The sequence below is a fragment of the Dermochelys coriacea genome, chromosome 7 (assembly GCF_009764565.3).
Source record: "Dermochelys coriacea isolate rDerCor1 chromosome 7, rDerCor1.pri.v4, whole genome shotgun sequence".
Lineage (NCBI taxonomy): Eukaryota > Metazoa > Chordata > Testudines > Dermochelyidae > Dermochelys > Dermochelys coriacea.
In genome coordinates, this window is record NC_050074.1 from 43,244,464 (window position 1) to 43,270,646 (window position 26,183).

Here is a 26,183-nt window from a genome sequence, read left to right on the forward strand (position 1 = left end):
CTCCTCCCTATTCACATATCTCCTAGCCTGGTCCACCTGGGGCAGAGAGGAGGGACTTCACAGCTCCTCTCCAGACCATTCAATTAGACGTAACAGAGGAGGAGAAGGACCTTGGAGTATTGGTTGATCATAGGATGACTATGAGCAGCCAATGTGATATGGCCGTGAAAAAAGGTAATGCAGTCTTGGGATGCATCAGGAGAGGTATTTCCAGTAGGGATAAGGAGGTTTTAGTATCATTGTACAAGGCACTGGTGAGACTTCACCTGGAAAACTGGGTGCAGTTCTGGTCTCCCATGTTTAAAAAAGGATGAATTCTAACTGGAAAAGGTACAGAGAAGGGCTACTAGGATGATCCGAGGAATGGAAAACTTGTCTTATGAAAGGAGACTCAAGGAGCTTGGCTTGTTTAGCCTAACTAAAAGAAGGTTGAGAGGAGATATGATTGCTCTCTATAAATATATCTGAGGGATAAATACCAGAGAGGGAGAGGAATTATTTAAGCACTGTACCAATGTGGACACAAGAACAAATGGATATAAACTGGCCACCAGGAAGTTTACACTTGAAATTAGACAAAGGTTTCTAACCATCAGAGGAATGAAGTTTTGGAATAGCCTTCCAAGGGAAGCAGTGGGGGCAAAAGATCTATCTGGCTTTAAGATTAAACTTGAGAAGTTTACAGAAGAGATGGTATGATGGGATAACATGATTTTGGTAATTAATTGATCTTTAAATATTCATAGTAAATAGGCTTAATGGCCTGTGATGGGATATTAGATGGAGGAATTAGATGGGTGGAATCTGAGTTACCCAGGAAAGAATTTTCTGTAGTATCTGGCTGGTGAATCTTGCCCATGCTCAGGGTTTAGTTGATCACCATATTTGGGGGCGGAAAGGAATTTTCCTCCAGGGCAGATTGGAAGAGGCCCTGGAGGTTTTTCGCCTTCCTCTGTAGCATGGGGCACGGGTCACTTGATGGAGGATTCTCTGCTCCTTGAAGTCTTTAAACCACGATTTGAGGACTTCAATAGCTCAGACATAGGTGAGGTTTTCGCAGGAGTGGGTGGGTGAGATTCTGTGTCCTGCGTTGCGCAGGAGGTCAGACTAGATGATCAGAATGGTCCCTTCTGACCTTAGTATCTATTAACATTCATTGCAATGTGTCTGACCATACAATTTTTGCTCCTGGAAAAAGTTCCAGGATCAGCCTCAAGTTTCTCTCAGCTCTGAGCATTAAGTCCATCTCTTTGCACATTCCCAACTCATTTTCCCTAGGATGCACCACAATTATATCAGGTGCTTGCTGATGTACAGCAGTTGCATCAGCTGGTCCCATAACATGCCCCCCTTTCCGTGCCAACTCAAGATTGCTTCACTGAACCCCAGCTGCGAACCCTCAGGCAATTTGGACGTCCGCCTAAGTGCCAAATAAACAATCCTGTGCCCGCAGACCCATACCATCGTTTGCACGGTCCCTTCTCCCACCTTTGGAATGAAAATACAACAAATTAGCAATGACTCCCACCTGGGATCTCACATTCTGTAGATTTCCGAACGTCAACGCCCAATTGCCTCATGCCCCCATACCAGCTGTGCTGCTGCTGTTGCCACCTGGATCCCTGAATGAGTTGAAAGCAAATTCCTGGGCTGGCAGCCCCAACCTCATCAGGCCCCGTCTCAACACCTTAACAAACTGGTATGTTGTGCGGAGACTTCCGTCACCATGCATGAAGAGGGATCCATCCCTCCCTAGTCATATCACCATGCACACCCTCAAAGCCTTCATGGGGAAGACCCCAGGCTCACCACGCTCCCCTAGAATAATGAAGTCACCTTGGCCTCCTTGATCATTCTTGGACTTTTGCAAGTTTTGTATCATTGCTTGCCCCACCAGTGTACATCCCGTACTTCCAAAGCCCTTCCATTAGAGTCCCTACAGGACTCAGGTACTAGCTCACTGATCCTAAAAGCTCCAAAAAATGCTTTTAGAAATGCTGCCCTGAACAAGACCACCTCCTGTCCGCTATGACATCTGTTTCCCAGCACCTGCACCAGAGCCTTAAGCATGTTAACTGCGATGGGACGACATGTATCCTCCCTCAGGCCATTGGTTCGCAATGACCCTGCCAAAGAAACCATCAAACTAAGAAGCTGCTGCAAGGACCTGGGTAATTGTTTAGTCTACTGACTAACATGATGGCCGATGGGCAATTGGAGATTGTTGACACCAGTTGTGGGGTTGCTAACCCTCTGTCCCAGTGCTGCCAGCAGCTGGAAAAACGTGAAATCCCTCTGCTTCATCCCACAGCCCAATTGCTACATGGGGGAGGGGAGGTATGTTCCCTCCTCTCCCTATCATAGGTGCTGGAACTAGGGGTGCTGGGGGTGCTCTTGCACCCCCTGGCTTGAACTGGTTTCCATGATATACAGGGTCTACAGTTTGGTTCAATGGCTCTCAGCTCCCCCACTGTACAGATTGTTCCAGCACATTGTCCCTATACAGTACTTGATGATCAGATTTGGTGCTGAGCTATCTTGCTAACTAACCCCCCACCCTTTCTGCTGCTACTCTCCTGCCTCTCCCTCTCCAGACTGGGGCTTGGGCGGATTTTCCCCTCCATTTCCCCCTCTCACCCTATGTGGTGCCATGCCAATTGGCAGAGCTCTCTGGTCTCTGCTGCTGCTCTGCCTAGCCTGGGGAAAACTGGCTTCTCCCACACTCTGACCACTTCTGCATCTGCTGCAGCATCTGTCTCGCTCCCGCCCTTCAAGTGATATATCCCTTCCCCCACTTAGGGAGCAGTGCAGTCATTTTGGGCAAACAACTTTTTCCAGCCATTGTTTATTTGAACTTGCTGGTTTCCTGTTTAACTAAATGTAAACGTCAAACCTACCATGAGGTTACTAAGGTGGGGTATTAGCTTTTTCTGAGCTAGATTTTTAGTTTTTCAGTACGGATAGTGTCTTGTTTTATGTTTTGTTGGCGTCTATTGCAACTACTACAAATGCTGAATTTGTGGTAGCACAATTCAGGATCATCATCAAGGTAGGTAACGGTTATTTTAAAGTTGGGTCAATTGTTTTTATGTGGGACGGAACTACTGCAGTTGATGATGTATATTCCCAAAGAAAGATTTATGCTGTATGAAAATTACTGTGAGCGTCAGAGTTCAAGAAGCAACCACCTAGTCTGACCTCCTGCACGCCGCAGGCCACTAAACCCCACCCAGTTATCCCTGTTTTGAGCCCAATAATCTGGATTAGACTAAAGTATTACAGCCCTCAGGAGACTAAATTACTGTGGGCAGAAAATAGGAATGATTTGTGGCACACCAATACCCAAAACCCCTGCAATAGCAGGCAATTGATTTAATGAGCTATACCCAGATAACCCTAGCAAGCAACCTGAACCCCATACTGCAGGAGGCCAAAAACAATACCCCAAACAAACCCAAGGTCCCTGCCAAACCTGGACTTGGGTGGGAAAATCTTTCCTGACCCCAAAAAGGTGATCAGCAATACTCTGAGTTTGTGAGCAAGACCCACCAGCCAAGCTTCAGACATATTTTTTTGCACAGCCTCAAAGCACCAACCCATCCCATTTGGTGTCCTATCTTCACCCATGGCCACCTATGATGTCTCAGAGAAAGGAAGGAGAAAAAGTACATTGGGGGTGAACATTTTCCTTCCTGACTCATACAAAGGAACGGCTGACATATCAAGCATGAAATTTAGGAACAAAAGACATGGGACTGAAGGGAACCCCCAAAGCTTGGAAGCCCAGCTGCCTGTCCCTACAGGCAACCCTGTCATACAATCCCATTCAAATTTATATCAAGCTCTATTTTAAAATTAATTAGATTGTTTTCCACCTTTACTCCCTGTTCCAGAACCGCACTTCTCTGATGTTTAGTAGCACCTTCTAAATTCCAGCCTATATTTATTCATGGCTAGATTATACTAATTTGTTGTATCAACATTTTCCTTAATTAGTTTTTCTCCCTCTTTGGTGTTTACCACCTCCCGCATGTCGTCCTCTCCCCCCCCCCTTAATGTATTTATAAAGAGCAATCCTATTTCCTTTCGGCCTTCTTTTTGCTAGGCTAAACAAGCCAAGTTCTTTTAGTTGTCTATCGTAAGATAGGCTTTCTATTCTCCCAATCATCCTAGTAGCCCTTCTATGCACCTGGTTCAATTTGAATTAATCTTTCTTGAACATGTGTGTCCAGAACTGTACATGATATTCCAGTGGAATGTGAAGGATATTTTAATATATCCTATATTTCAAACACCACTGGGATGAAATATGTGCTTTATATAATATTTATAAAAATGATCGGAGAGCCTAAGGTGAAAGGTGTTATGGAAGTGATTATTAAGATCATTGTAAAATGCATGTATTAACATTATATGTGAAGTTATGAAATCCCTCCCTAGGATGTTACTGGAACATGTTGAAGACCAGACAGCCACTGAATGCATCCGATGAAGTGAGCTGTAGCTCACGAAAGCTTATGCTCAAATAAATTTGTTAGTCTCTAAAGGTGCCACAAGAACTCCTTTTTTTTAGCCTAGGTAAAGGTGATAAACAGGTCTGTCCTAGACAAAGGAATGTGGGTTTACTTCAATTTACATATTAGCAGTAAACAAAGCCATTGTGTTAAACCTTTTGAATTTGAGGACAGAATTAACATGGCTCCTGCACCTCAGAAAGACATAGGAAACCAAATCCCCAGGAGGCCTTCCTGACTTATATCCCTTTGAAAATAAAAGGAAGAGAGAGAGAGACTTCATCTTTATCCTTTACCTTAGGAGTCAAAGGAACCAAGCAATTAGATCTCAGTGATGGGTCCTGGCCAGAAAAAGCTGGAAAGGAGATGTAGGTAAAAAAAACAACATTTTGAACATAAACTGTATCTTGCTAGATTAAGTTTTAGTCCTTTAATGTGTTTTCACTTTTTTGCCTGTAACCATCTCTACCTTTATCTTTTTTACTTGGCATTGCTTAATCCATGATTGCTTTGTAAATAAACTTATTTTGCTTTCCTTATAAATAATCAGTGCTATGTACGTGCAGTAAAGTGTGCGCTTCTAGAAAGCTACCAAGTTGGAGTGTTCTTCTGTCTCTGTAAAGGGAGTGAAGCTAACACATTCTCTGTGAAGGTCCAATGAGAGGGATGGTCTCTGCATTGGGATGATTTGTGAGTGAATTTGGGGCTGGAAAAGTACTGAGGTTAGCTTGCAAGAAGTAACCATAGAATCATAGAACTGGAAGGGACCTCAAGAGGTCATCTAGTCCTGTCCCCTGCACTCAAGGCAGGACTAAGTATTATCTAGACCAGGGGTTGCAACCTTTCAGAAGTGGTGTGCCGAGTCTTCATTTATTCACTTCAATTTAAAGTTTCACTTGCCAGAAATACATTTTAACATTTTTTAGAAGGTCTCTCTCTACAAGTCTCTATATTATATAACTAAACTATTGTCATATGTAAAGTAAACAAGGTTTTCAAAATGTTTAAGAAGCTTTATTTAAAATTAAATTAAAATGCTGATCTTACGCGCTGGCCCGCTCAGCCCGCTGCCAGCCTGGGGTTCCGTTCACCTAGGCTGGCAGCAGGTTGAGCGGGGCCTGCGGCCGGGACCCCAGCTGGCAAGGGGCCGGCAGCCAGAACCCCAGACCAGCAGTGGGCTGAGTGGGGCTGGCGGCCGGGACCCCAGACCAGCAGTGGGCTGAACGGCTCAGCCCACTGCCGCTCAGCCCGCTGCCACTCTGGGGTTCCATCCGCCAGCTCCTGTCAGCCAGGGTCCTGGCTGCCGGCCCCGCTCAGTCTACTGCCGGTCTGGGATCCCAGCCCTGCTCACATAGAGTGGGTAGCTACCTTCTCCCTGGTTCTAGCCATTCTTTTCCTTTCTCTCTCTCTGCCCTGAGCTGAGGGTGGGAGTGCACTGAGCACAGGGCTGGGGGTGAAGGAGAAGAGCAGGCCGAGGTGGGCAGGATTTTTAATGGCACTTTGCTGCCTACCGGGGTCCCGGCCTGGGTTCAACAGCAGGCTGAGCGGGGCCGGCAGCTGGGACCCGGCTGGGGTTTGAGGGAGTGCAGGGGTCAGGGCAGAGGGCTGGGGGTGTGGGCTGGGGTTGTGGGGGTGCTCCCAGCCCCCTGCCCTGTGCAGCTCATGGCAGGGAGCTGGAGGGGATATGCCCTGAATCCACCCCCCGTTCCCAAGGCCCCGTCCCCATCTCTTCTCCGCTTCCTCCCTGGAGCAGCGAGCGCGCTGCGGCTCTGCTTCTCCCCCTCCCTTGCAAGGGCCATCAGCTGATCGGTGGCAGGGAGGGAGAGGAGGAGGGGCAGGAACCCAGCAAGGGGGGAGAGGGGGATTTTGCCTGCCCTGCAGCAGCAGCCGGCAGGACCAAGCTTCTTCGCCCTGCCTCTGCTGGGGGGGGGGAGGGGCGGAGAAGAGCAGGCCGAGGCGGGCAGGATTTTTAATGGCACTCTGCTGCCTACCAGGGTCCCGGCCTGGGTTCGGCAGCAGGCTAAGCGGGGACGGCAGCTGGGACCCGGCAGGCAGCAGCGTGCCATTAAAAATCGGCTTGCGTGCCGTCTTTGGCATGCGTGCCATAGGTTGCCGACCCCTGATCTAGACCATCCCTGACAGGTGTTTGTCCAACCTACTCTTAAAAATTCCCAGTAATGGAGATTCCACAACCTCCCTAGGCAATTTATTCCAGTGCTTAACCACTCTGACAGTTAGGAAGTTTTTCCTAATATTCAACCTAAACCGCCCTTGCTGCAATTTAAGCCCATTGTTTCTTGTCCTATCCTGAGAGGTTAAGAACAATTTTTCTCCCTCCTCCTTGTAACAACCTTTTATGTATTTGAAAACTGTTACCATGTCCCCTCTGTCTTCTCTTCTCCAGACTAAACAAACCCAGTTTTTTTTCCAATCTTCCCTCATAGGTCATGTTTTCTAGACTTTTAATCATTTTTGTTGCTCTTCTCTGGACTTCCCCAATTTGTCCACATCTTTCCTGAAATGTGGTGCCCAGAACTGGACACAATACTCCAGTTGAGACCTAATCCACACAGAGAAAAGCAGAAGAATTACTTCTCATGTCTTGCTTACAATACTCCTGCTAATACATCCCAGAATGATGTTTGCTTTTTTTTTTTTTTTTTTGCAACAACGTTACTGTTGACTCATATTGAGCTTGTGATTCACTATGACCCCCATTTCCCTTTCTGCAGTACTCCTTCCTAGGCAGTCATTTCCCATTTGTATGTGTGCAACTGACTGTTCCTGCCTAAATGGAGTACTTTGCATTTGTCCTTATGAATTTCATCCTATTTACTTCAGACCATTTCTCCAGTTTGTCCAGATCATTTTGAATTTTAATTCTATCCTCCAAAGCCCTTGCAACCCCTCTCAGCTTGGTATTGTCCACAAACTTTATAAGTGTTCTCTCTATGCCATTATCTAAATCATTGATGAAGCTATTGAACAGAACCAGACCCACAACTGATCCCTGCTGGACCCCACTTGTTATATCATTCCAGCTTGACTGTTAACCACTGATAACTACTCTCTGGGAATGATTTTCCAACCAGTTATGCACCCACCTTATAGTAGTTCCATCTAGGTTGTATTTCCCTAGTTTGTTTATGAGAAGGACATGTGAAACTGTATCAAAAGCCTTACTTAAGTCAAGATTTTCCACATCTATCGCTTCCCCACCATCCACAAGGCTTGTTACCCTATCAAAGAAAGCTATCAGGTTGGTTTGACATGATTTGTTCTTGACAAATCCATGCTGACTGTTATTTATCACCTTATTAGCTTCTAGGTGTTTTCAAATTGATTGCTTAATTATTTGCTCCATTATCTTTCCGGGTACAGAAGTTAAGCTGACTGGTCTGTAATTCCCCGGGTTGTCCTTATTTCCCTTTTTATAGATGGGCACTATATTTGCCCTTTTCCAGTCTTCCAGAATGTCTCCCATCTTCTATGACTTTTCAAAGATAATTGCTAATGGCTCATATCTCCTCAGTCAGCTCCTGAGTATTCTAAGATGCATTTCATCAGGCCCTGGTGATTTGAAGACATCTAACTTGTCTAAGTAATTTTTGACTTGTTCTTTCCCTATTTTAGACTCTGATCCTATCTCATTTTCACTGGCATTCACTATGTTAGACGTCAATCGCCACCAGCCTTCTTGGTGAAAACCGAAACAAGGAAGTCATTAAGCACCTCTGCCTTTTCCACATTTTCTGTTTTTGTCTTTCCCCCCTCATTGAGTAATGGGCCTACCCAGTTCTTGGTCTTCCTCTTGCTTTTAATGTACCTGTAGAATGTTTTCTTGTTACCCTTTATGTCCCTAGCCAGTTTGATCTCGTTTTGTGCCTTGGCCTTTCTAATTTTGTCCCTGCGTACTTGTGTTATTTGTTTATATTCATCCTTTGTAATTTGACCGAGTTTCTACTTTCTGTAGGACTTTTGAGTTTTAGATCATTCAAGATCTCCTGGTTAGATTGGTCAAAGCCAGGGATAGGCTTATTGGCTGCTGACAGGCTCTTGCGGTCAGAGTTCTGGAACAAAGCTACACAGCCACAAGATACCCAGGGTTACAAGGCAAATGGTGACCAAGTCCCTTTCTGGCCTGGGTGAACCCCAAGATATCACAGGGATACACAGTTATCTACATTTACAAATAACATTAAGGATGGCATAAGCTTTTTAAAAATATCCACAAGGGAGAGATGAATCTAGCAAAGAAATGCTTAAAAATGGTCTAATGCACAGCTCAACAGCCCAGTATAAACATTTAGCAGTGCATAGCTCAAAATGCTGCTCACCTTTACTAGCCTGTCCAGCCAATAACAATCCTGAAAGCAGGGAAAAGACTGTCCATCTCTCAGTCTGAGCAGCTGTTCTGCACCTTATTCCTCTCTTCAAAAGCAATGTCCACAGTTGTCTTGTTCTTCTACTATGCAAGAGCAGCAGCTATTTAATTGCCTGGAGAATTTCACCACCTTTTTCCAAAGCTTTGGTTTTAACTTCCATGGATTATTCCTTGCAGCTTTGAGGTTTGTAGCTAACTCTCTGTGCTGTACAGACTGTTTCTAGCCCAGGCTGCTTTGGTCAGGTGTTTCTTATTTCTAATTAAGTACAGGCAGGCAGGCAAACACCCTTCAATGTACCGAAGGTGGTTTCAAGGGCTCTTGTCTACCACAGAAGTGCATGAACAGCAGTTAGCAGAACAATAAAGGAAGCTGGTGTGTACTGAATCATGAGGGGCCAAACCTATGAGCTCGTCTGAGGTAAGACTAGGGTGGTGAGGTAAGAACAAAACACTACCACCACAACCAAAACTCACCAGGAAGGCAATTTTGAATTCACTACTGAAATTTGTGGGGAGCCAGTAGAGTTGTTTGAAGATAGCTGATTTGATCTCTCTCCTTTGTACATTATACAATAGAACTTGCTATTTGTATAAATGAAGTGTAAATTTGTCTAAATAAATTTGTATAAATGCTATTTGTATAAATTAATAAATGTTGCAAATTAGCAATGCAGGAAATGAACACACAAGAAATGAGGGAGATTACATCACAAAGCACAGAAGCATGTGCTTGCCTTTTTGGAAATGAGTAGTTCCAGTGAGGTCAAGGGGATGGTTTATGTTTCAAGTTAGGAAAGTGTTTGCTGATTAAGGGCCTTATTTAACAAGTGTTGTTCAGTTTTAATGATTTATTATATTTCTTATCCAATAGTAAATGTTCTGCAGCAAAGGTTATCAAGTTTTTCTTAAAGTGGACCTCATGAGTTTTTCATATTCAAACTTCCCTTCCTGTTTGTGATCATGCAGACCACTGTCTCACCTCCCAGTTGCAATTACAAACATTTTGATGGTAACCACAACAGTTGTTTAAATGGACAAGTCACTGTGGGAGAGAATTCATATTTTTACTTTTCTTTAGATAGACAAGTATTTTGTCTACCTGGTGGATGAAGCATGGCTGGGGGTAGGGACAGAAGTTAATTGCACTCTCTTTTTCACATTGTTTCACCTCCTATCAGTTGTTTGATTTCCATCAAAGGGAATCAAAGAAAGCCAGCAATGTGTGACTGTATGGCTCTCTGCAGAGATAATGTTTTATAAAAATAAGTTGTTAACGCTTTGAGAGCGCACCCATTACATTTTTGCTGAGCACTGTTGGGTTGACTGCAGGGGATTCTTGTGAGAATTATGGGTCAAGCAGGATGACAAAATGAGAATTAAGTGGGTGAGGTAATATGTATTGTTGGAGTAACTTCTGTTGGTGAAACAGACAAGCTTACACAGAGCTCGTCTTCGAGTCTCAAGAGCTCTGTGTAATCGCAAAAGCTTGTTTCTCTCACCAACAGTTCCAATAAAAGATATTACCTCACCTACCATGTGTCTCTAATATCCTGGGAGCAGCCTGGCCACAAAACCCAGCAAACAAAAATGACTTGTGAAGTTCTACTGAAGAGTAGCTATATTCTTAAGCAGTTAGAAATAAATGCAGGAGCTGGCTGGGGAGTGACTTGTCCTCCACTACTTCAACTCTGTGGCCAAGATAAGTATAGCTGTGGGAAATTTATATTAATTTCTTTTTATTTTAATTTACAGAAACGAAGCACCAATGATGTGGTAAGTGCTCTCATGACCCAAGAGGGTGAGTTTAAGGCCTTTTGGGGTGAAAGGTGGTGTTTCTTCTCATGCTCTTATTATGGATTTAAATTCCTTTATCTGAAATGACTTTGGCTCATTTGGAAGTCTGTAAGTAAGTTATAATGCATATCTGACCCTGTTATGATGTGGAGTCCTTATTGACTTGGTGGGCTCTAACTGAGATCTGTGTCCACATAAAACACAGTTAATATCCAGTCAGTAACGATGGCCGCTAACAGTGTTTCTCCCCTTCCCAGCAGACTAGGGTACCCCATGATTATTTTCCTGTAACTCTTTAGCATTTTGGGGGATTTTGCTATACAGACAGGACCTCCTACCCATACTTATGTACAGGAGTACTGGAATGATTTTTATAGTGAGGGTGCCAAGAACCAAACTGTAAACCCTGTATATGATGGAAACCACTTCAAGCCAGGAGCTACAGCAGCACCCTCAGCTCCAGCATGTTTGTGTAGCCAGTTTGATCCAGCCTCCTTCCTCTGAGCACTCTGTGGGGGAGACCATCCCAGAGCCCATTGTCCGCTTGTTGCTGGTGCAGTTCTCTGTGCATGTCACCCATGCATTTTATCTCTTGCTGCAGTGCTATGCGCAAGCTGCTCAGAATTTTCCAGAATGTGCTTGTCCGAACATGGCTAAACAGTCTGGTTAATGCAGCCACACAAACATGGTTGTGTTGTGAGGGGAAAAAAACTACTTTGTGGACACAACCCAACCATGTTTTTTTTGTTACAAGGTTAGAGGAGTGTCAAAAAAAATTGCTTACAAAGAAATTGTTGCTGTTGTAATGTAGACAGAGCTTTAACTGATCAAGCACCAGGGCTTCTGTCCACCTCTCCCTCTCCCCATTACACAATATTAAATAGAGACAGAGTAGCTTTAGGGGTAACTTAGCTTTCCTCATTCTAATAAAGTTCCTTGCCCTGTATTGGAAGACGGCTACTCTTTCTGTGATTACCATTGTCACATGATTCTGTAGAATGGAGTTAGAATAATTAGCACGTATTTTTCACTGTAACTGGGGTTTCTCTTTCATTCTTCAGATCTTCAGTGGCATAGATATCTACAGCATGCAAATTGATAGCAAAGTGCCGTCTCGATTTGCCCACAATGTCATCACCAGTTGAGCTGTCAATCATGCCAATGTGTCTAAGGAAGTGTTTTTTGATGTGGAGCTCCCCAAGACGGCCTTCATTACCAATTTCAGCATGTATGTAGATTACTGCTAGTTTGTCTCAATAGGGTTGCCAACCCTCCCGGTTTCACTGGGAGTTCCCTGGAATCAGGCCCTATCTCCCAGAGGCTACTAAAGCCAAACTGGAAGATTTTAGGCACTAAAAGTCCGGCAGTGCAGTGGGGCTAAGGCAGTCTTCCTACTGCGCTGGCCCAACGCCGCTCCTGGAAGCTGCTAGCACGTCTCTGTGGCTCCTGGGGGTGGTACAGAGGTCTCCACACACACTGCCCCCGCCCCGAGAGCCAAATCTGCAGTTCCCATTGGCCAGGAACTGCGGCCAATGGGAGCTGCAGGGGTGGCACTTGTGGGAGCAGGCAGCATGTGTAGCTCCCTGCCCTCCCCTCCACCACCTGCAGGGATGTGCCGGCCGCTTCCAAGAGCGGCCCAGGGCCAAGGCAGGCAGGGAGTCTGCCTTAGACCCTCTCCACCACCACCCAGGAGCTGCCCAAGGTAAGCATTTTCCGGCCAGAGCCCATACCCCTCACCCCTTCCTGCACCCCAACCCCTACCCCAGCCTGGAGTCCCCTCTTGCACCCCAAATTCCTCCCAGAGCCTGCATCCCACACCCCTTCTTGCAATCCAACCCCTGCCCCAGGCTCAGCCCAGAGCCCCCCCCCACACTCCAAACCTCTCGGCCCCAGCCCAGACCCTGCACCACCTCCCACACCTCAACCCCCTTCCCCAGCCTGATAAAAGGGAGTGAAGGTAGGGGAGAGCAAGCGACATAGGAAGGAGAGATGGAGTGAGTGGAGCAGGGCCTTGGAGAAGGGGCAGGGCAGGGCATCAGGGAAGGAGTGGGGCAGGGCAGGGCAGGGCCGAGGCAAGGGTGTTTGGGCTTGTATGATTAGACAGTTGGCAACCCTAGTCTCCAACTTGCTGTATTTTTTTACCTGCACAGTGACACGATTTACATTTAACTCACGTTCTCATTTAAACATGACACAGTAAAATGTAAAAAAGATAAGAATGAATTAGAACTGTCAATTAATCACAGTTAACTCAAGCAATTAACTCAAAAATTAATCGCAATTTGCAATTTTAATCGAACTGTTAAACAATAGAATACCAATTGAAATGTATTAAATATTTGGATGTTTTTCTACATTTTCATATATATTGTATTCTATGTTTGTAATTGAAATCCAAGTGTATATTTTTATTACAAATATTTGCACTGTAAAAATGATAAAAGAAATGGTATTTTTCAATTCATCTCATACAAGTATAGTAGTGCAATCTCTTTATAATGAAAGTGCAATTTATAAGTGTAAATTATTTTTGTTACATAACTGCATTCAATGTAAAACGTCAGTGCCCACAAGTCCACTCAGTCCCACTTCTTGGTCAGCCAATCACTAAGACAAACAAGTTTGTTTATATTTACAGGAGATAATGCTGTCCTCTTATTTACAAAGTCACCAAAAAGTGAGAACAGGCATTTGCAATGCACTTTTGTAGCTGACATTGCAAGGTATTTACAAGGTGCCAGGTATGCTAAACATTCGTATGCTCCTTGATGCTTCAACCACCATTCCAGAGGACATGCTTCCATGCTGATGATGCTCGTTAAAAAAATAATACATTAATTACATTTGTGACTGAGGGGGAAGAATGGTATGTCCCCTGCTCTGTTTTACCTGCATCCTACCATATATTTCATGTTATAATCGTCTCAGATGATGACCCAGCACGTGTTGTTCATTTTAAGAACATTTTCACTGCAGATTTGACAAAACGCAAAGAAGGTACCAGAGTGAGATTTCTAAAGATAGCTACAACATTCAACCCAAGGTTTAAGAATCTGAAGTGCCTTCAAAATCTGAGAGCGATGAGGGGTGGCGCATGCTTTCAGAAATCTTAAAAGAGCAACACTCTGATGCAGAAACTACAGAACCCGAACCACCAAAAAAGAAAATCAACCTTCTGCTGGTGTCATCTGACTCAGATAATGAAAATGAACATGTGTCGGTCCACACTGCTTTGGGTTGTTATCAAGCAGAACCCATCATCAGCATGGATGCATGTCCCCTAGAATGGTGGTTGAAGCACGAAGGGACATATGAATCTTTAGCACATCTGGCATGTAAATATCTTGCAATGCCGGCTACAACCGTGCCATGAGAATGCCTGTTCTCACTTTCAGGTGACATTGTAAACAAGAAGCGGGCAGCATTATCTCCTGCAAATGTGAACAAACTTGTTTGTCTGAGCTATTGGTTGAACAAGAAGTAGGACTGAGTGGACTTGCAGGCTCTACAATTTTACATTGTTTTATTTTTGAATGCAGTTTTTTGTACATAATTCTACATTTGTAAGTTCAACTTTTGTGATAACGAGATTGTACTACAGTACTTTTATTAGGTGAATTGAAAAATACAATTTCTTTTTTTGTTTTTTACAGTGCAAATACTTGTAATCACAAATAAATATAAAGTGAGCACTGTACACTGTGTATTGTGTTGTAACTGAAATCTTTGAAAATCTAGAGAACATCCAAAAATATTTAAATGAATGGTATTCTATTATTGTTTAACAGGGTGATTAATCACGATTAATTTTTTTAATTGCTTGACAGCCCTAGCATGAATGTTTAAATAAAAAAGAAGCACTGAAAACATGGATCAAACTGGATAGCACTGGCTTTTTTTTTTGTGCTATTTCAAACTCTTTGTTTGTCAGAGGAATTATAAATACCATAGCAAAAATGTGCGCACCAGGAGTAAGGTGGGGGCTTGTGTTTTATAGCTACCTTGCCTCATTACAGTTAGAGCTGTATTTACAGTGCTAAGCCCCAGTTTCAGAAATTCTGTCTGCTCCAAAACTGTTTGTTTTTATTCTGGCTTATTTTTATTTAATCTACAATTTAGTCATTTTCATAAAATTTAAATTCATTCTAATGTCCCTCCTTGATAAAAACTTTTCACTGGGAAATTTCTAGAAGAACAAATATACCTGAAGTCGTTTTGGGGCCTTATGTTTGTGCGAAGTACAGTCAATTTAACACCTATCTGATCCTAGATATGTGCACTAGAAGAGCGCCTCTAGACCTACATCATTAAAACTAAAGGCTTCACACTTGAAGTATTTCAGTCAATGAGTGTCAAAACATTGGATATTCAAAGATGTTAACTGAAGTTAAATAATTAATTTTCTTTTTTGCCCTCCTAGAAACATATGTGTGCTTTGCAGCAACCAACATAAGGTGTTCAGCCAGTATAAGAGGTTTGCCTGGAAGCAGAGGAGTTTGTTTAAAAAGAAAAAATATGCTATTAAAATTAAGAGCCTAGTAAATAAACTGCTTTAAATACAGCTCATACATATGTATTAGGTTATAATTTGTCAAGCACTTTACTTGGGGCTCTGTGCAAATCTGGTACTAAGAACCTATTGTAAACAAACTGTCAAACCAAAAGGTTTGCCTGAAAAATATACATCAAAAATAAATGAAGCATTCATAGATACATTTATTTTCACACAGTTTTTTGTTTCATCTGCAGGACAATTGATGGCATCACCTATCTTGGAAATATAAAAGAGAAAAAAGCTGCCAAAAAGCAGTATAAGAAGGCGGTTTCACGTGGACATACTGCAGGTCTAGTCAAGTAAGACTCTTGCATCATAATTAAGTTTGCTTTTATTTCCACAGATCAGCGTCTATACCCTTATAGCATCATTATTCACTTCCAGTCCCATTGGAAAAGTGTGTTCCTGTGTTTCATGGGAATAATTTGAGAAGCCTATATTGATATCATAAGAGCAGTTACTTACCTTACAATAACTGTGGTTCTTTGAGAGGTGTTGTCCACACAGATGCACTTCTGATGTGCAAGCACCACATTTATGTGAAATCGGATTATATTTGGCTAGCAGTGTCCACTGGGGGTGCCCTTGTGCCCTGGATATCCTCGCATCCTCACCAAGGGCATAAAAGGCTAGAGCAGATTCAGCCAGTCCTATGAAATGCTATGCATGCCAGATATATGGCTCTGAGTGCCAGGATATTTATGTGAATATGAGTTTCTGGGAGGACAGAGGCCTTGTGTCTGAAGGTGTTCCAGATGAACTCCCATTTAAATGTGGAGGCATCCATCACCAATATCTTGGTAGGCAGAGGTGCAGAAAAGGATGCTCCATTGGACACATGAAGCAGGTCTTTACACTAACCTGATGAGGAGAGGACTTCTCGCAGGACCTTCATCTTCATGTCCCTCTGGTGCTTGCTGGGTTTCAATCACCCTTGCAGGTGGTTGAACTCTGGCATGCTGAGTGATGTAGATGCAGGAGGCCATGTGACTCAAAGGCTGCCTGAGGCATGATCTCGAAGACATCTCTGGGTGAGCCTGCTGATTGATGAGGTTCACTATAGTCTGGTTCCTCACCTGCAGTAGATAAACTCTTGCTGACCTCAAATCTAACACAGTTTCTATTCTAAACTTTGGGTTGGCAAAAGTGTGTTGTGGGGTTTTGTTTGTTTGTTTGTTGTTTATTTTTATCTTGAATCCCATTGTGGTGAAGAATCCTAAGATCACACAAACTCAGTTGGTCACCAGCTAGGGAAATTTTCCTAAGATCAGCCACTCGTCCAGACATAGGTCTTCCTGAATGCTGTGTTGTTTTAAGCGGGCTGTGATGAGGAACTTAGAGAATATTCTCAGTGCCATGAAGAGCCCAAAGACCAGCACCCTGTGTTCATAGCGAGTCTCCCACTATGAATCTTAAGTATTTTCTGTGTTCTGGGTGTACGAACAGCTGAGAATAAGTGCCCTGAAACTCGAGAGCCAAAAACTAGTCATGAAGATGTAATGAGGGATAATTGAGGCCAGATGACCATCCTGAACTTGAAATGAAAGATGAATCTGTTCAGATGTCTCAGGTCTAGAGTAGGACACTAACCTCCCTTTTAATTTGGGATTAAAAAGTGATGGGGGTAGAACCCCTTGCCTCGGCATTCCATGTACTCCAATGCTCTGAATTGCAGAAGGGAATTCACCTCCTATTTTACCAGTATCTCATGAGAGGGTCCCTGAAGAAGGTCGGGGAAAGGAAGGGACTGGAATTGGATAGAATACCCCTTGTTCATAATTTCCAGGACCCCATGTTCTGATTATCATTTGGACCTCTTTAGGCATTCCAGAAGATTGAACTGTGAAGCCCTGTGTATCACAATGGAAGTGGCTATCATATGTGGCATTGTATCGGAGACATCTAAAGCAGCCTGCAGAGATGTTTGGGCCACTAACTCTCTTTCAGACACTAGAGTCTTTAGGCTCTCCCTATGTTCCTGAGGAAACTGCTCGATGCAGTGTGATATCTTGTCCCAAGATATATAGTTGTATTTTGACAGAAACATCTGATAATTCAAAATGTTCATTTGGGCACTAGCTGAGGTTATTGGTACCGAGGAGTTGGTACTAGGGGAAGTGTGCATCATGGTCGCAGGCATTTACCATCCAGTGGTGCTAAGACATCAGAGGATCTGATGTGGGCTGTGAGCCACCTTTTGGCTGAAGGGCATAAGAGACAGAGATGTGTTTTGTGTCTAATTTTGCTAGTCACTGGCAAGGGTGACCTAAGCCTAAGCTCACAGTGGGGGTGATGCTCTGCCTACTTCTTTCCAATGATGACTAGGTGGAGGAAGACTTGACTGTTCTGCCAGATTCAGTAGTTGACGGGTTTTGATCCCTTTGATGAAGAATGAGCCTGGCAGCTTGATGCAGAGCTGCAGTTCTCAGGAGCACTAGCCAAAAGTGACCATTCGGGCTTTCTAGAATCTTTTGCCTCAGACTCTGAAGAGGCCCTCATCAAGCACTGTACAAGACAGGGCTGGAGCTGGATCTTCCTCTTTTGCTGCATTCTCTTGGAGAAGGAACGGCAGATTGATAATTTGTCAGGGATGTATTCTTGGCCAAGGCAGAAGTAGTACCTAGAATGCCCAGTATTGAGCAGGATAGCAACCTTGCAATAGGAGGCAAGTTTTAAATCCCTATGAGTCCTAGCACCAAGGGTATCCCCAAACCTATTCTAAATTTTAGGGGGAAGGGGATTGCTAATGGGCATAAACAAAAAAACTAATAACTATCCTAAATATATTAATTACTATTAACTAGCAAAACAAGAGATTGTATGGTAGGCAGAGTAAGTGAACACTACAGGATTTCTGTCTTGCTGCCATAAACAGTAAGAAGGAATGGAGGGACGATTGGGCCTGCACTTCCCCGTATGCCCTCTGGTGAGGGGGTGAGGGCAGGTGCAAAGACAATCCAGTGTGCAAGTGCTGCCCAGTGAGCATTGCTATTCCAAAAGAATCTGATCTCACATGCAAGGGACACATGCACACCCAAGAGTGGAATCTCTGTGGACAATCACTCAGAGAAGAAACCATTTTTTTTTTATTCACCTTGATATGGGATTAATCTTGTAATTAATTCTGCATTTCCTTTCACCTGGGGACTTCAGCAAAGTGCCAAACTTAACAAACACTAATTATGCCTCATCACACCACTAATATTTTCCTGCCTCATAGGAAGATGTAAATTGAATAACATATTTGATTAGCATTGATCTGTTGAATCTAATATAGGCATTTATACTGAGAACACCACCATGGTATGTTAGTGCCTATTTGACAAGATGACTGTTTTTAAATACCACGTGGCAATTATTTGACTGTTGGATGTATAATTGTGTGAAATGGTGTTAAGAGATCAAATTTAATCTAATTTCAGCCATTCAGTGGTTGGATTTAAACTTTGTCCTCTGTGCTTTGGCCATTTTATTGTCATTCCTAACTCATTTTGGGAATTGGTATTCTATCCTCTTCAGGTCTTATACCACATGCATCTCTGTGTTGTCTGAAGCTATATATTCATTGCAAAAAGAGATGTTTATTTACGAGACACATAACTTGAGACAGCTATCTTTGTTTAAAAATTCTAGTGGAGACAAGGCACTGGTAGTATTTACCTTGCTGTAGGTAGTTGAGGTCAACCCCAGGTGAGGGGAAGGATATGCCTAACCTCAACTAGCTAGATCAATCTTATATCTTCCTGTCTGGGGTTGACCTTGATGAGTTACATCAAAGTAAAAATGACCTGTGCCTTGTCTTGACTAGGTTTTTACATCGAAACAGCTATCTCTATGTAAAAACACATCTATTAGAATTAGAACCAATCTATTAGAATTCTTTGAGGGAGTCAACAAGCATGTGGACAAGGGTGATCCAGTGGATATAGTGTACTTAGACTTTTAGAAACCCTTTGGCAAGGTCCCTCACCAAAGGCTCTTAAACAAAGTAAACTGTAATGGGACAAGAGGAAAGGTCCTCTCATGGATCAGTAACTGGTTAAAATATAGGGGGGAAAAGAGTAGAAATAAATGGTCAGTTTTCAGCATGAAGAGAGGTAAATAGTGGTGTCCCCCAGGGGTTTGTATTGGGCCCAGTCCTTTTCAATATATTCATAAATGATCTGGAAAAAGGGGTAAACAGGTGGCAAAATTTGCAGATGATACAAAACTACTCAAGATAGTTAAATCCAAAGCAGACCGCGAAGAGTTACAAAGGTTTCTCACAAAACTGAGTGACTGGGCAACAAAATGGCAGATGAAATTCAATATTGATAAATGCAAAGTAATGCACATTGGAAAACATAATCCCCAAATATACATATAAAATCATAGGGTCTAAATTAGCTGTTACCACTAAGGAAATAAAACTTGGAGTCATTATGGATAGTTCTCTGAAAACATCCGCTCAATGTGCAGCGGCAGTCAAAAAAGCTAACAGAATGTTAGGAACCATTAGGAAAGGGATAGATAATAAGACAGAAAAATATCATAATACTGCTATATAAATCGGTGGTACGCCCACATCTTGAATACTGCATGAAGACCTGGACGCCCCATCTCAAAAAAGATATATTTGAAAAGGTACAGAGAAGGGAAGCAAAAATGATTAGGGGTATGGAACAGCTTCTGTGTGAGGAGAGATTTAAAAGCCTGCAACTTTTCAGCCTGGAAAAGAGACGACTAAGGGGGAATATGACAGAGGTCTATAAAATCTTGACTGGTGTGGAGAAAATGAATAGGGAAGTGTTATTTACTCCTTCACATAACACAAGAACTAGGGGTCACCAACAAAATGAATAGGCAGCAGGTTTAAAACAAAAGGAAATACTTCTTCACACAATGCACAGTCAACCTGTGGAACTCGTTGCCAGAGGATGTTAAGGCCAAAACTATAACCGGGTTCAGAAAAAGAACTAGATAAGTTCCTGGAGAATAGGTCCATCAGTGGCTGCTCAGGGATGCAATCCTATACTCTGAGTATCCCTAGCATCTGTTTGCCAGAAGCTGGGAGTGTAAGACAGGGAATGGATCACTTGATGATTGCCTGTTCTGTTCATTTCCTCTGAAGCACCTCGACCACTGTCAGAAAACTGGATACTGCTCTAGATGGACCATTGGTCTGACCCAGTGTGGCCGTTCTTATATTATTATCTATTTCTGCAGTGAAGACAAAGCCTGAGTACCTTCCAGTAGTGCTTTAAGTGATATGACTGGTACCTGTCACTGCTGGAGAAGTAGTTTGCTGCTCTCCAAGAACCTCACAGCTTTTCACCATATATTTAAGTCATACAGACTAACATACAGCAACAGAGTCTCACGTTAAGAAGATTCTCTGGTTTCCCTAACTAGACACAGAGTGGGTGTGACATAGGGCAGCATCAGTGAAAGCTTCTCCACATTGTTCCATCAATGTTTCAGCTCTGTCATGAAGCAACCACCTCTTAGATTCATAGATACTAAGGTCAGAAGAGACCATTATGATCATCTAGTCCAACCTCCTGCACACCGCAGGCCACAGAATCTCGCCCATCCACTCCTGCGAAAAACCTCTCACCTATGTCTGAGCTATTGAAGTCCTCAAATTGTGGTTTAAAGACTTCAAGGAGCAGAGAATCCTCCAGCAAGTGACCCATCCCCATGCCACAGAGGAAGGTGAAAAACCTCCAGGACCTCTTCCAATCTACCCTGGAGGAAAATTCCTTCCCGACCACAAATATGGCGATCAGCTAAATCCTGAGCATATGGGCAAGATTCACCAGCCAGATACCCAGGAAAGAATTTTCTGTAGTAACTCAGATCCCACCCATCTAACATCCCATCACAGGCCATTGGGCCTATTTGCATGAATATTTAAAGATCAATTAATTACCAAAATCATGTTATCCCATCAGACCATCTCCTCCATAAGCTTATCAAGTTTAATCTTAAAGCCAGATAGCTCATTTGCCTCCAGTGCTTTCCTTGGAAGGCTATTCGAAAACTTCACTCCTCTGATGGTTAGAAACCTTCGTCTAATTTCAAGTCTAAACTTCCGAATGACTAGTTTATATCTTGTCGAGGTAGCTCAGTTTCCATAATTATTTAATCCTTGATGCCTGAAAAGAGGCTGCTAAATCTAGTGTGAGCTTTTGTGACGTGGACACGTGTCCACTAACAACTAGGCTAATGCAACCGCCCCATTTACACAGAGCACCAAAGAGCTATTGATTTCAAAATTACTTTTGGTTACTACCACCCACTTGAGACAAATTCAAATCAATGTCCAAGGGCAATGGTTCTCAACCAAGGGTATGTGTACCCCTGGAGGTACGCACAGGTCTTCCAGGGGTACATTAACTCATCTAGATATTTGCCTAGTTTTACAACACGCTACATCAAAATCACTAGCAAAGTCAGTACAAACTAAAATTTCATACAAACAAAATGAGAAAGTAAGCACTTTGTCAATAATAGCGTGCTGTGACACTTTTGTATTTGTATGTCTGATTTTGTAAACAAGTAGTTTTTAAGTGAGGTGAAACTTGGGGACGCACAAGACAAATCTGACTCCGAAAGAGGTACGTAGTCTGGCAAGATTGAGAATCACTGTCCTAGGGTGAAGCCTCTAACTGCTGGATCCTGTGAGATGCTGAGCACCCTCACCCCTACTGACTGCAATGTACCTGTTAGGATGAAACTCCAAATTCTCAGTGCTTTCTAGTTCACACTATGAAATCTCTCTTAATTAGCTGGCAAATCCAAGTTACTTTCAAGGAATGTCTAGTCAAAATACCTACTGCTGTGTAGATCAGAATTGAAATTATAGTTTTTAACATGCCTAAAACTACAAGAGCATTACATTCATATTGATTCTTAAAGCAAGTGAAACCAGGGAAAAGATTTAATGGTTGTTGTGTGACAGCAATTTCTTATTGATAAGAAAAAGCATCCAGGGGTTTCTTATTTTGGTGTTCTTCTGATTTGTAGTTATATTGCTTAACATTTCTAGGGCCTCTGGGAGAAAAACTGAAAAGTTCGCTGTTTCAGTCAACATTGCAGCAGCCAGCAAAGTCACTTTTGAGCTCACCTATGAGGAGCTCTTGAAACGGCACTTGCAAAAATATGAGATGTTGATTAAAGTAAAACTGAAACAGCTAGTCAAACAATTTCAGGTAAATTGCTCTGGGATTTCATTTATATTTAGCAGCATTTATACAGAGCATTTAAAAACTCTAGCAGAAATAGTGGGCGAAGAAGGGCACTGCTCCTAGGTAATGCCAGCTAAGTGTATATTTATATCTTAAGCTGTGTGCTCCAGGAGATAAATCCATTTACCATTAATAAAGGTGAGTACAAGAACAGATAATCAATGTTTCAGCTGTCTGAACAGCCTTTATTAAAGGCTTTCTGTTCATTTTTTCCCACAGCTGTTGCAAAACAATATAAAACAGGAAGTTATTGTAATGCACTTGATCATGCATGTGATCAAGGTTCCCTCCTGTGGCTGGCCCCAGTGGTTATACAGCCTGCTGTGTTTGCTTAAGTTTGATTTATACTGACAACTGTGATGGCCACAGTTTATGCTGATGATTCCACAGCAATTGCACCCAACCATTACAACATCTAGGACCATGCTGTCAATTCACAGGGGCATTATACCAGGCTTAATTTGTACGTGAATTATCATATATTTTAAAATCAATAATTGCAGCCACAATATTTGCAGGTATCTCTGATCCTTGACAGAAGTCCAAGTATCTATTAATATCTATCTCTTAACACTCAGTGCAATGAAAGCTGCATTGAATCAGCTATGGGTTGTATTTCTGTCCTGGTCCAGTTGCTGGTGAAGTTGGATGGGAAAAGATGCTGTCCCTTCTTATTCTTGGCCTGTTAGCCAAGAGTTTTCTGTGTGGGCCATGCAACCCAAAAAATATCCCTGACCATCAGTTAACTGAGAAGAGACCCAGCCCTCCTCAAGTCCTCTTAGAACAGCAGAGTGCAAGAGGCTTTCCCCAGATGCCCTCTCTCCACTGCTCTAGCTGACACATATCTATATATCATATGTACATATATATGGTAGTTGGGCACAGAGGTGTAGATGCTGCTTTGAGGAGGAGTTGCGGTTTGGCAGCTGCATAAGCACTAAATCAGTAGTGCCAAAACTTTTCCTCTCACGCCCCCCACCCCCTTACCAGGAATGGAATGTGGCCATGCCTCCAAGCCAAGGACCAGGAGCAGAGGCCAGGAGTCCCAGCCAGGTGGCATTCCCTCCCTCTCCTGTGTGGGGGCTGACCTGGGCCCTGCCATGCCCCTCTAGTGGGGCGCACCCCACAGTTTGGGGACCACTGCACTAAATAGCTGCCTCAAAGGCAGTTATTGTGACTGGCATAAGCAGCTGCAGTGCCCAGACAGCCCACTCAGCTCCTGAAAGCTCTGCTCACTGGCTCCACCATCATCCTGACTTTGCCCCCTTCAAACTCCCCTGGTCTGACTACAGAGTTTCTCATGCTGAACATCCTTTACACACCGCCTGCTCTGTGACTCCACCCTCCAATGTCTGGCGTACTAATTGTTTTCACAAAATATTTCAGATTGAGGCAAACATCTTTGAGCCACAAGGTATCAGTGAGCTAGAAGCACTTGGATCATTTATCAACAATGACTTGACTCAGACCATTGAAAAATCTTTCTCTGGAAAAAAGGTATAACTATTACCCACCTTAATGAAGAATACATGTGTTAAACTTGTTGAGACACTGCACTTTTTTCATGAGAATAATAAACTCCGATGCCATCCCTAGAAATGCAGAACCTATCTGATGAGTTGTCACCGGCTTCTCCTCTGGATTCATTTACTCTCAAAGTACTTTTGCTTTTTGCATCTGTACCAGTCTGACCAGAAGCAAAACAAGCAATCCAATGACTACTTAGGACCCTGCACAGGTTTGCATCTTTTAGGTCAGCCTGTCGTCCTTCCTAGAGCAAGGAATTGAGAGGAAGCAATTGATAGCCTGATTTACTTACACACAAATATGGACACACACACACACACACCAGAAAGTTGCCAGTCTTGTCTGAGGCCATACAAAGCATGAGACAAGCCTTGATTATGTATGCAAGAAAAATCAAACTATACATCTGTTGTGTCCTTTGCTCTTTACACAACATACATAATCTGAAGGTAGCACAGAGGCATGGTGGGGTCCAAATAACCATGTCTATTAAGGGCATATAACACTCAAGGCCTTGCTACATATATACATTGCTGCTGCCGCAAGGTTCTGGTGGCTTCTGAAACACGGAAGACAAGGAGGACTAGAAGAGGATTTCACAAATTATTTAGAGGGATGCAACCTAATTTCTATACAATACAATACCTCGAAATTGTGTTTTCCCAAGATACATTTGAAGTTGTTGCCTTGTAGTGGAGACAAGCATGACACAATGATCCAAGCACAGGATGTCTAGGTAGGATGATGGGATATGTGGCATATCTTTTGGTAGATTACTGTTTTGGAGAAGTGGCTCTTTTGCTTTTATTATTGGTAGCCCGTGAAAACTTATCTGTACATTACATGCCTAGAGTATTGTATTGCAATAATAAATTGCAGTCATGGCTAAGTCTTAAAGTTGATGAGTCGTGCTGCATCTGCAGTGAATAAATTACAAAGAAGAAGGCAAGTTTATATGATGATTATGACAAATATTCAGTATTTACATATCTTACTGGATACAGTAGTTGGATATATTTTAGGAAATTATGTGGTAGAAAAATATATTTAACTTTATTTTTTTCTTTAATTTATAAAATTTTGGATTCTAACCTACTGCTTTTCAGAACCATGTGTCTTTCAAGCCAACTATTGATCAACAGCAAACCTGTGAGAACTGCTCGACATCTTTCTTGGATGGAGATTTTATTATAAAATATGATGTGAAAAGAGACTCTCCAGGCAATTTACAGGTAAATTCAATGGTGATTTGGGGAAGGGAGAGGTGTTAAAGCCCTAATCCTGCAAAGATTTTCACACACGAGAGTCCCATTGAGTTCACATGTGTAATGTTAATTACATGTTTGTCTTTTCTGGTCAGCTCCTAAATTTTGTGCAGGTGATATATAGAGCATGCATGTTCTCATGTGCATCATGTTCTTTGTTTTTCAGATTATCAGTGGATACTTCATGCATTTTTTTGCACCTGCGAATCTCCCCAGGGTTCCTAAGAATGTGATTTTTGTAATAGACATTAGTCACTCAATGTTGGGTCAAAAATGGAACAGTTAACTTACTAGAAACTTGAGCATAAAAAAGGATGCTCCTTGGCACAGCACATTTCTTTAAATGAAATAAGCAGGATTCATCAATTTCAAACAAAGTTGCAGAGTTTATTTTTATTACTTAAGAGTTATCTGTGAGGACTGGTTGCAGATGTTCTTTCCTGTAGGGGCAAGGTTGCAGAAGACTAGCGAGGAGCTACGTGATGGACTGAATATGTGACTGGATGTAAGTGGAGGATGCAGGCAGTTTCAATTAACTTTGTCCAACAGACCCTGCTAAAAGATATTGTAGCATAGCTCAGCATATTTTTGCCTGTAAACCAGTCAGTTTATGTAATAAGCATAAATCATACATGTAAGAATGTAACCGGCTGTTGACCCCATATAACCCTGAGATAAGAGCGGAGAATATAGCGCCGCAGAGGACTCCCCCATGGTGGAGTCCTGTCTGGTCAGCAGTCCCAAACAGCCAGAGTCCCCTGCAGCCCCTCCGCGCGTCCTAGGGGCTCCCCACGCAGATTGGAGCGTAAGTTCTTCCTTCCTTCAATAAAGCATAGTTTACTATTCTTAGGCCTGAGTGTCCTCCTTTCGCTGGTATCTTTCCCCCCCCCCCAGCCCTCACGGGCACATTTCCCA

The 26,183-nt window shown here is 42.9% G+C and overlaps 1 pseudogene; it reads left to right on the forward strand.

Annotated features, from left to right (window-relative positions):
• The first annotated feature begins 2,199 nt into the window (after nucleotides 1–2,199).
• The window catches only part of LOC119858469, a 45,260-nt pseudogene continuing 21,276 nt past the window's right edge, over nucleotides 2,200–26,183 (forward strand).